The following is a 12,403-nucleotide window of genomic DNA, read 5'->3' as shown; positions in this document are numbered from 1 at the left end:
GTCTTTGTTTTATAATTTAGTTATAATTTTGATGTGTTCCTATGGGGAGATGAAAATAGCATTAATTACTCTGCCATCTTTTAAAAAAAATATTACACTTGTCTCCTTTTTCTCCCATTCACCTCTCCCCAGCCACTCCCACCCCCCAGCACATGTCCTCAACCCCCTAGTATCTGTGTTCATTGGTAATACGTATATGCATGCATACAAATCCTTTAATGAGCTCTTACCCCCCCCCCCCCCCCCCCCCGCCTTTCCTCTAAGGCTTGACAGTCTGTTTGATACTTCTCTGTCTCTGGATGTTTTTGTTCATCAGTTTATGTTGTTTGTTGTATTCCACAAATTACTAAGATCATGTGATATTTATCTTTCTCTGACTGGCTTATGTTGCTTAGCATAATGCTCTCCAGCTCCATCCATGCTGCTGCAAATTGTAAGGGTTCTTCCTTTTTTACAGCAGGGGAGTATTCCATTTTGTAGATGTACCACCATTTTTAATCCACTCATCAGCTGATGGGTAATTAGGCTGTTTCCAAATCTAAGCTATTGTAAATTGTGCTGCTATGAACACAGGGGTGCATACATCTTTCCTGATTTGTCTGTCTGATTTCTTGGGATATATTCCTAGAAGTGGGATTACTAGGTCAAATGGGATTTCCATTTTTAATTTTTTGAGGAAACTCCATTCTGTTTTCCACAGTGGTTACAGCAGTCTGCATTCCTACCAGTAGTGCACGAGGGTTCCTTTTTCTAAACATTCTCATCAGCACTTGTCATTTGTTGATTTGTTTATGATAGCCATTCTGACAGGTGTGAGATTGTACCTTATTGTCGTTTTGATTTGTATCTCTCCAATGATTAGAGACTTTGAGCATGTTTTAATATGTCTCTTGGCTTTCTGAATATCCTTTCAAAAAGTGTCTATTTAGGTCCTTTGCACATTTTAAAATTGGATTATTTGTCTTTCTTTTGTTAAGTTGTATGAGTTCCTTGTAAATGTTGGATATTAACCCCATATCAATGTATTATTGGCAAATATGTTCTCCCATCCACTGGACTTTCTTGATATTTTTTGTTATTGATGATTTATTTCGCTGTGCAGAATCTTTTCAGTTTGATGTAGTCCTATTTGTTTATTTTGTCCATGGTTTCTTTTGCCCTAGGATAAGTATCCATAAACATATTGCTATTACAGATGTTTGAAATTTGCTGCCAATGGTTTCTTCCAGGACTTTTATGGTTTTCCAACTTAATTAAAGTCCTTTATCCATTTTGAGTTTATTTTTGTGTATGGTGTAAGTTGGTGATCTAGTTTCATTTTTTTTTTGCTTGTTTCTGTTCAATCTTCCCAACACCATTTACTGAAGAGACTGTCTTATCTCCGTTGTATGCTCTTGCCTCCTTTGTCAAATATTAATTGAGCTTAATGGCTTGGGTTGATATCTCAATTCTCTGTTATGTTTTATTGGCGTATATGCCTGTTGTGCCAGTTCCAGGCTGTTTTGAGTGTTACTACCAGACTTCGTGATCCCCAAGGACCATCAGGGAGCTGAGCCGATGCAATAAACAGAAGAGCCTTTTCCATGCTAGCATGGGCTCTGTCCCACTCACGCCGACAGCATGGCGGAAGAGAGAGCGAATTTCGCCAAGCCCTGGGGTTTTACTCCTGTGGTGATGTCACTGTTTTGGCTGACCCTGATTGGGCTAGGGTCCAGTTACACAAAATGGAGGATAACTGCACCCTGCCCCACAGTGGAGTCAGGAGTTTATCCTTGCCCCACCCTGCCCTCTCATTGAGTACAGTGACTTTGCACTATAACTTGATATCTGGTATTGTGATCCCTCCAATTTTTAAAAAATTTTTCTTAATATTGCTGCATCTATTTGGGTCTTTTTTGATTTCATATAAATTTTTGGAGAGTTTGATCTAGATCTGTGAAATATACCATTGGTATTTTATTTATTTATTTAAAAAATATATATATATTTTATTGATTTTTTTACAGAGAGGAGGGGAGAGAGATAGAGAGCTAGAAACATCGATGAGAGAGAAACACCAACCAGCTGCCTCTTGCACACCCCCTACCGGGGATGTGCCCGCAACCAACATACATGCCCCTGACCGGAATCGAACCTGCGACCTTTCAGTCCGCAGACCGACGCTCTACCACTGAGCCCAATCGGTTTTGGCTGCCATTGGTATTTTAATAAGGATTATGTTGGGTTTATAGATTACTTGGGTAGTATGGACATTTTAATGATGTTGATTCTACCAATCCATGTACGCAGTATATTCTTCCACTTGTGTATATCTTTGATTAATTCACATTAAAATTATTGATATTGTTGGAAATATGTCTGCCATTTTTACTTTCTAATACATCTTGTTTTTTGTCCATATATCCCACACTTACTGCTTTCTTTTGTATTAAGTGCTATTACTGCTCTTATTGTTATACATATTACATCTGTATATTTAGAAATCAAGACTTTTGTTATAACAATCCTATATAATAAAAGCTTAGTATGCAAATTGCCCCCTTGACCAGGAGTGCAACCGAAATTCAACCGCTCGCTATGATGTGCACTGACCACCAGGGGGTGGTCTGGAACATGGCGGCATCAGCAATGCACTGCGACTTCTAGCTGGCTATCTGGGGGCAAGGGTGATGCAATGGAGGTGCGGTGAGAATGTGGGGTGTCCACTGAGCTTGCTCTCACCCCCCCTGCTACCCTCCCCTAGGATGCTAGGACTCACATGCAGGGAAGCCCTCATGCTCAGGTGACGGACGCCTGTGAGGAGCCTGCCCTGCACCAGTGTGATGTCTTCTGGGTGAGCCAGGCTGCAGCAGCCAGAAACTCAGGGACTGGTTGGGCTCCCCATGGATTTGTGCAGGAGCCAGTCTGCAAGGCTGGCTGGGAGAGAGTGCCCTACTCACCCGACTTCTGTGCAGGGCCACTAGGTGGCCCAGAGGCCCCCGCTGCACCCTGACTGCAGCATCCCAACATCTCAGCACATCTATGCATGGGGACATAGGCACTGTGACTCAGGCAGAGGTTGTGTGTGGGGGTCTGAGGTCTGAGGACTGAGGTGCTGCCCAGGGCCCAGAAGTCAGCTGGGACCTGCCCTTCCATGCCAGACGCTTGCACTTTGATCACTGGCCAGGCCTAGGGACTGCACCCATGCACAAATTTCATGCACTGGGCCTCTAGTTACCTTATAAGATATTATGTCTTTTATATATATATATATATATATATATATATATATATATATATATATATATATTTATTTTATTTTATTTTATTTTATTTTTTATTTTTTTACAGAGAGGAAGGGAGAGAGATAGAGAGCTAGAAACGTCGATGAATGAGAAACATCGACCAGCTGCCTCTTGCACACCCCCCACCGGGGATGTGCCCACAACCAATGTACATGCCTTGACCAGAATCGAACCTGGGACCTTTCAGTCCGCAGACCGACGCTCTACCACTGAGCCAAACCGGCTTCGGCAGACATTATGTCTTTTAAATAAGTTGAGAGAAGAAAGAGTAGGCAAAATAAAGTTTGTTTTATTAACCTTCTTGAGTGCATCTTCTGGTTCTCTTTGTGATTTAAGTTACCGTTTTGTGTCATTTCCTTACTTTTTTTATGGCTTTGCTTTTTACCTAAACTCTTCCTTTGTGAATTGATGTAAAATATGCTTCCTTATATTACAGGCCCCCAAATCCTAATATATAAAAAGCCAGGGGCCATCATGACTGAAACAACCAGATGGACAACTGAACAGCAGGCTGCATGGGGCGACCAAATGACTGGACAGCAGGCTGTGTGGGGTGACCAGCCCAGTGGGGGGGGGGGTATTTGGGGGTGACCAGGCCAGCATAGGGGGCAGTTAGGGCCAATCAGGCTTGCAGGCAGGTAGGCAGTTAGGAGCCAGTGGTCCCAGATTGTGAGAGGGATTGGGCCTAAACCGGCAGTGGACATCCCCCTAGGAGTTCCAGATTAGAGAGGGTGCAGGCTGGGCTGAGGTGACCTCCCCCCATGCACAAATTTTTTGCACCAGACCTCTACTATAATTATATAAATATTGTGTTGTACGATTTCTTTTTATGTTAGTTAAGAGAGGAAAAGAGAGGAAATATACATTTATTTTCTTTTAAAATACACTAGAGGCCCGGAGCACAAAATTTGTTCACTTGTTGTTGGTGGTGGGGGGTTCCCTCAGTCTGGCCTGAACTTTCTTGCCATCCAGGAGCCCTTGGGGGATGTGTAACTGATGGCTAAGCCAGCAGTCTGACATTCTTAGTGCTCTCCTGCCAGCACCGCTGCATTGGCCAGCTGTGAGCCTGGCTTCTGGCTGAGTGGCACTCCTCCTGTAGGAGCACACTGACCACCAGGGAAATTTCCTGTGTCAGGTGTCCATGCCCTGGTGGTCAGTGCATGTCATAGCAACTGGTTATTCTGCCATTTGGTAGATTTTCAAATTAGACTTTTATTATATAGGATACCTAATTTTGCAAGAGATCTCAGGTTTTAATGTGAATTTTAATTATTCTCTGTTTTCAGTTGTTTTTAGCCTGAAGAAGTCTTTTAGCTTTTCTTGTGAGTCTATTATCAAAGGATTCTGTCAGTAGAACCTCATTTTCATCTCATGCAGTTGAATTCAACATCTCTGAGGGTAGAGCCACTCAAAGGTGACTTTCAAAATTGTATTGTTTCATTCAAATAATAAACAACGGACTATAACTACTGGGATTGATTATTTCCAGGGTCCCCTGCAGCTCTGACATTCTGTGGTACTCTGAGCAAGTGAGCTGTTACCCCTGGGATCCTTAACTATTGATATATTAGAATACCTCTTCCTAACTTGTGAGTATGGTAGACGTCTAGTTCTCAAAGTGTGGTCCCTAATGGGCAGCAACTATCAAAATGTTAGTGCAGATTCTTAGGCACCATCCCACATCTACTGAATCAGAAACTGTGGGAGTGGGGCACAGTAGACTGTTTTAACAAACTTAGTCTCTTCAGTTTATTCTGTTGTGCATTGAAATTTGAGAACTACTGGGATAGGGAAAGAATACTTTGAGATCCAAGGACTTCTTCTGAGACTTGGCCACCTCTGGGGTGATGCTGGGCAACTGACTTATATCTTCTGTGCCCCCTTTACCTTTTTTTAAAAAAAATATATTTTATTGATTTTGTACAGAGAGGAAGGGAGAGAGAGAGTTAGAAACATCGATGAGAGAGAGTCATCGATCATCTGCCTCTTGCACACTTCCTACTGGGGATATGCCCGCAATCAAGGTACATGCCCTTGACCGGAATCGAACCTGGGTCCCTTCAGTCCCCAAGCCAACGCTCTATGCTCTATCCATTGAGCCAAACCGGTCCCGGCCTTTTTTTTTTTTTTTTTTTTTTTTTTTTTTTTTTTTTTTTTTTTTTTTAAAGGAGAAGAATATTTGCTTTCACTCATGCAGTCATGAGACTAATCAGAGAGTCAAAGCCGCTTTTCAAATAATTAAGTCTAGATGCATATGTAAGGCATCATTATGAACTTGGGAAACTGTAATTTATTGAGCATTTGTTCTCGACCAGGAGCTCTGTATATTTTATCTCATTTATTTTTTAACCACTTTACAAGTACTGGTAGAATTATTTAGCAATCCAATTAATTCCCAATGGTATTTGAATGTAAAAATTGACATACAAATTGAAAAACAATTTTCTCAAAATTCATCTATGTAAAAATTTAACTTTATGAAATATCAAATTTTATAATCCAATAGGAGAGCTAGGGGAGGAATGATTTTTATTAAAATACTAAGAGCATTTTGTTTCCCTTCCACCTCAGCTAGCAAAGAATATAATCAGGTCTTGTCCTATCATTAGCTAATGCTTGTTAACACTTAGCTCTGACACTGCACCAGTTAATTCTGTGATATAGGGAAAATAATGCTTCCTTTAATTTTAAAATAAGCAGTTCAACCAAAAAAAAAAAAATCTTTAAATTAGCCTTTCCATTTCAGTCTGTTAGTTTAAGTTGTGCTGTTAGGTTTGAAATTTAGTGATTGTTAAAAACCATAAGAATTGTTTTCCTGATGGTTTTTAAGAAGTATTAAGACAGTTGTCTTTCTCAATTGGACTATCAGCACAGGACAGAGCGGCCTTATATAAGGTTAGAACTGATTGTATTGGACCAGAATAGAAAATGCCAGTTGAATTAGAGAAAATTTCCCTGTCAATATTGGTCCTTAGGAGTGTGATTAGAGGCTCTTAAAAGTCAGGGGAGCGACTTACTCTCTAATGACACTTATTTTCACAGAGAGAGGTACTCACTGTGAATGTGAACATTGTATGTATTTTCTTTTGTATGTGTGTGTTTGTGTGTGTGTATACATGTGTATATGCTTTGAAGTACCGATCTCACTGCTGAATATTATCACTTTATATCACAATTACATGCATTTCTTGGCCACCATTATACCAATATGTAATGTGATTGTGACTTAACAGGGGTTAGAATGTGAACTTTAACTTGCAGCACTTTGGTTCCCTTCTCTGTAAGTTTTTTAATGGATCAAGAAGCTAGCCAGCAATGGAGGAATCAATCTCTGAAGACTATTGTCTTCCTGTGCTTAAGAAACAAATTTCCCCCCAATGAACAATTGCTCTTGTTTCTGCATCCAGGCAGCAGAATCTGCTTCACCTCCTGTAGGTCTTTGGGTCTGCCTAGGAGCCTATTTTCTGATGATTTGAAGGCTTAAAAATCTCTGATAAAAAACAAATCCCCCCCCCCCTTCCCAAATGACCAATTAGAGTGGGAGAAATGGTTGGAAGGTTATAAGGATTTGCCTCTTTCTTTTTTGTCCCAGAAGTCTCCTGCTTTGTTCTTTCAAAGGCGAGTCTTTTGTAGAGTTTCTGCCAAGGAGAACTAAAATTTTCCCATGGGAATCCAAGGAGGGCCTGGTACTCAGTAAATCTGAAAAAGACAAGCTTTTCAGATGTTAATAAGTCTAAGCTGGACCCTGGAAACTCTGCAGCCTGAGGGGCCAGATTAAATACCCAAGCAGTATAACTCTAACCCTACAACCAATGGGTCCAGGCTTCCTGTCACTAGTTGAGCCAATTAAGCAGAGACAGGGTTGAATCATATATGAGCATTTATTCCAATAATGCCGGCAGTATGAGAGAGCAGCATGTCATCCATGAAAATCATCTTTGTACCCCCACCCCCTTATATTGGGCAGGACAAAGATTAAATGGGGAGGTAGGCAAAATAAATAAAAGAATGGGTATAAGAAGGGTATTACAGGCATTGGGAACTAGGTAAAAGGAATAAAAATGGGTATAATGGTCACAGATTACAGGTAGTGTGAGCTGGGGGTTTCCATTGCTTGGGCAACAAGGTTGATAATTTTTCCATAATAATAGGCAGTTCTCAGGTGAGAATAGATTCCCAGGTCCCTGGGGTTTACAATTCCCAGCCAGGTTAAAATGTGTTTTCTTTAATCCAAACAAAACCATCACATTTAACAGAGCATGATTAATATTTCTTATAACTATAGCTAGTCCCCAATGTTCTATTTCTGACCCTAACATAACCTTTGCCTAACCTGTAGCCAGGTTATCTTATTGGTGATAATTTAAGAAATGGCCACAAAGGTAGAATTCAATACTACTTCCAAAAGTCACAGCAAGCAAAAAAGCACTGGCAACACCAGGCACCTATTTGGGTGCCAGGTTTTCACTTTTTTTTTTGGCTTTATCTCTGTGTCCTTAACCACAGCTGCTACTGAGTACTGAAATGCCAATTGCTCCTAAAAAATGTAGGAAACTTGGTGAAAAAAAATCTGTGGTTGGAAAGAGGATATGAGATACAGGGCAAAGCCAATTATTTATTATTAATGCAAAATTAAAAGTACAGATGGTCATGTACCAGGTGTACCAGTTAATAATGCGGATTTTGTAATAAAAGAAAACACGATAATTTTAACATCAAAAGTGCTTTATTCAAAGTAATGTCCATCGCTAGCTACACATTCCCCCATCTTTCGGCGAATTTTTGGATACCTTCCCAATAGAACTTTTTTTGTTTTGAAGCAGACCGTTCAGAGACCAAATTTTCCACTTCTTTGTACATTTTGAAGTGCTGCTCAGAAAGTGCGTGTGCCATCCATCTGAACAAGTGGTAATCTGAATGAGCAAGGTCTGGTGAATATGGCGGGTAGGCTAATACTTCCCAGGCAAGATCTTTTAACATGTCTTTAACTGGTTTTGAAGTGTGTGATGGTGTGGTATCATGAAGCAAAATTACTTTGCCGTGTCTTCTGGCCTATTCTGGTTTTACGATCAAAGAGTGGTTCAAATTAATTATTTGTTGTTGGTAGCAATTAGTGTTAATGGTTTCACCTGGTTTTAGAAGCACATAATACACCACACCTTCCTGATCCCACTAAATGCAGAGCATTGTCTTCTTTCTGAAGCGATTTGGCCTTGCAGTTGATGTTGATGGTTGACCTGGATCAACACGTGATTTTGTGCATTTGGGATTCTCAAAATAAATCAACTTTTCATCACCAGTCATAATTCAATGCAAAAAAAGACTTTCTTTCATTTAGTTGAAGCAACATATTACTGATGACTTTTAGGTTTTCCATTTGTCTTTCGTTCAGTTGCTGTGGTACCCATTTCCCTTCCTTTAAGATCTTTCCCATTGCTTGTAAATGATTGGAAATTGATTGGTGAGCAATGTTTAATATTTCTGCAAGTTGTTTTTGAGTTTGACACACATCTTCATCCAATAATGCTGTTGATCTTCAATTTTTTTCCGTTGACCTGGACTTTCTTTGTCTTTCACATCTAAATCACTTTTAAAGCATTTAAATATATATTTTTATTGATTTTTTACAGAGAGGAAGAGAGAGGGATAGAGAGTTAGAAACATCGATGAGAGAGAGTCATCGATCAGCTGCCTCTTGCACATCCTCTACTGGGGATGTGCCCACAACCAAGGTACATGCCCTTAACCGGAATCGAACCTGGGACCTTTCAGTCTCCAGATGGATGCTCTATCGACTGAGCCAAACCGGTTTTGGCTACTTTTAAAGCATTTAAACCAGCGTTCACAAGTATCCTGAGATGGAGCATGTTCACCATAACGTCCCAAAGTATATGATAACATTCAGAAGCATTTTTCTTCAAAATAAAGTAATGAATTAAAACTTCCTAAATTCTGCCAAAACCAGTTTGGCTCAGTGGATAGAGCATTGGCCTGCGGACTGAAAGGTCCCAGGTTCAATTCCAGTCAAGGGCATGTACCTCGGTTGTGGGCACATCCCCAATAGGAGGTGTGCAAGAGGCAGCTGATCAATGATTCTCTCTTATTGATGTTTCTAACTCTCTATCCCTCTCTTCCTCTCTGTGAAAAATCAATAAGATATATTAAAAAAAAATAAAACTTCCTAAATTCCCATCAGCAGACAAATGGATTAGAAAATTGGTACATCTACACAATGGAATACTTCGCTGCTGTAAAAAAGAAGGGATTCTTACTATTTGCCACAGCATGGATGGATCTGGAGAGCATCATGCTAAGTGAAATAAGCCAGTCAGTGAAAGATAAATACCACATGATCTCATTTATCCTATCTAATAAAAGAGTAATATGCAGATTGACCATCACTCCAACACACAAGATGGCTGCCCCCATGTGGTCAAAGATCCTGCCCCCATGTGGACACAAGATGGCCACCACAAGATGGCCATCAGGGGAGGGCAATTGGGAAAGACCAGGCCTGTAAGGGAGGGCATTTGGGAGCGATCAAGCCTGCAGAGGAGGGCAGTTAGAGGTAACCAGGCTGGCAGAGGAGGGAAGTTGGGGGTGACCTGGCCTGAAGATAAGGGAAGTTGGGTGGGACCCAGGCCTGCAGGGGAGAGCAGTTGGGGGGACCAGGCCTGCAGGGGAGGGCAGTTAGGGGTGACCAGGCATGAAGGGAAAGTTGGAGGTAAACAGGCTGTCAAAGGAGCAGTTAGACATCAATCAGGCTGGCATGGGAATGGTTAGGGGGTGATCAGGCTGGCAGGCAGAAGCAGTTAGGGGCAATCAGGAAGGCAGGCAGGCGAGCAGTTGGGTGCCAGCAGTCCTGGATTGTGAGAGGGATGTCTGACTGCCCTTTTAGTTTATGAATAATAAAGAGCATTACAAACTGTTGAACAAAAACAGACAGACAAAGAAGCATTGAACTTCGAACAGACTGTCAAACTACAGCGGGAAGGTAGGGGAGGTTTGGGGGGGAGGTTAAGAGATCAACCAAAGGACTTGTATGCATGCATATAAGCAGAACCAATAGACTCAAGACACTGGGGAGAGGGGGGACGAGGGCAAGTGCTGGGGACTAGGGGAGGTTGGGGGGAGGTCAGTGGGAAAAAAACAGACATATGTACTACTATTTGTAATACCTTAAACAAAATTTTAAAAAATTAAACATTTCCTGCAAATGCTCTTATATTTAGCATGAAATTTGACATTTTTAAGAATGAAAATATCTTTGATGTTAATACCTTCAGAAAATTTGACATATGAAGTTTTGAAGCTTGTTGTCAATACAACAAAATAGCATACATATCAAATCACATATATTTCAACATATGTGTAACTCCATCTATAAAAAAAATCTGCATTATTAAATGGTACACCTGGTAATAAACATTCTTGTACCAACACCCTCCCCCAGATGAACCTTTTGTTGTTTGCTTCATTGCTTTCTTTCTCTAAATAAAACATTAGAGATAGTGAAGTCTGCTTTTACCCCTCTCTTCATTCCTCAAGAGATGCAATCACAATCCTGAGTGAATTGGGTGTGTATCCTTGTCCATTTGCAACATACTTATCTATTAATTTCCTTATCAATGGGCATATAGGCTGTTTCTAATTTTTCATTATTGCTGGCAATATGCCAATGAACATCCTCATATATGCCTTCTTGGGATATGTGCAAGAGTTTCTCAGGTAATGAACATTTTTATAAAATTGTCAGATCTTTCCAAATTGCTTTATAAATGGTTATGCCTATTTAGGTTCCCAACAACAAATATATTAGATTCTTCATTTATCCACACCATTATTCACATTTGATATTGTTATATCTTAAGAATTCTGTTGAGGAATGGAGAGTGTGTGTATATGTGTGTGTGTGTGTGTGTGTGAGAGAAGTGTGGAGAAGAAGGTGTTGGCAGCCAATTTAGAGTCCCAACTCCCTGGACTCCATTTGCTATTCTCTTTTTTTCTTCCCCCACACCTATCGGCTGGTGGTGGGCATTTATATTTGCATTTCTTTACATTCATTTACAAATCTTTTACAGTTTGAGGGTTGGGGTAGTGGGAAAGGCAGGACATGGTAACAGAGGAGAGTAGTAGGATAGTAGGAGGAGGACATGGAGATGAAGATGAGGGTTAATTTGGAGTTACGGAACAGAATCCCAGAGGAGGTGGCACAGTTAGTCCTTGATAATTGCTATTGTGTCAATGGGGAAATTGAGGGCTTGGATGATAGTTTTTAAAAAGTAGATTTTCTGAGTATGATTAATGTGGAACTAAGTTCACTGGCCTGGCTTCCCAACTTAAGTAACTTAGAATGTTGGAACTTAGTAACAATAGTATTTTTGGAGGATTGGAAGTCCTGGCAGAGAAATGTCCTAATCTTACCTACCTCAATCTGATTGGAAACAAATTCAAAGATCTCAGTGCCCTAGAAGCTTTTCAAAATCTTAAAAATTTGTAAAGTCTTGACTTGTTTAACTGTGAGAACACACTGCTGCAGCAAATCACCTACTTAGATGGATCTGATCAGGAGGATAAAGAAGCACCAATTCAGAATGAGGATGGAGATGAAGATGATGAAAGGGAAGCTGAAGCTGGTCCACCTGAAGGATATGAGGAAGAGGAGGAGCAAGAAAATGAGGATAAGGATGAAGATAAAAGCAGGCTCAGAATTGGGAGAAGGGGAAGAGGAAGTGGACCTCTCATACTTAATGACAGAAGAAATTCAGGATGGAGAAGATGATGAGACTTTGTTGAAGGGAAAGGAGAAGAATGTCAAGAAGAAGAAGAAGTGGAACTAAATGAAATGGAAGTAAGCAAACTACCAGATACAGAGTTCAAAACAATGGTTTTAAAGATAATCAAGGAACTTAATGAGAACTTCAAGGAACTTCATGAGAACTTCAAGAAACTTCATGGACATAAAATAGGTACAATCAGAAATGAAGGCTATACTAAATGAAATGAAAAAAAAAAAAAACTTACAGAGAATGAAGAGTAGAGTAGAGGACACCAAGAATCAAATCAGTGATTTGAAATATGAGGAAGCAAAAAACACCCAATCAAAAAAGCAAAAAGAA

At 40.4% G+C, this 12,403-nt stretch overlaps 1 protein-coding gene and 1 pseudogene across 2 annotated transcripts in view; both read left to right on the top strand.

The window, feature by feature from the left end:
- Nucleotides 1-12,403, top strand: part of OPHN1 (oligophrenin 1) — a 333,832-nt gene that overhangs the window by 50,823 nt on the left and 270,606 nt on the right. The gene's annotated exons all lie outside the window — the stretch shown is intronic.
- Nucleotides 11,204-12,096, top strand: LOC118704089 (annotated as a pseudogene).

Source organism: Pipistrellus kuhlii, unplaced genomic scaffold (genome assembly GCF_014108245.1).
Source record: "Pipistrellus kuhlii isolate mPipKuh1 unplaced genomic scaffold, mPipKuh1.p scaffold_m20_p_40, whole genome shotgun sequence".
Lineage (NCBI taxonomy): Eukaryota > Metazoa > Chordata > Mammalia > Chiroptera > Vespertilionidae > Pipistrellus > Pipistrellus kuhlii.
Note: the sequence above shows the minus strand (reverse complement) of the source record. Positions and strands in the feature narration are given on the sequence as shown.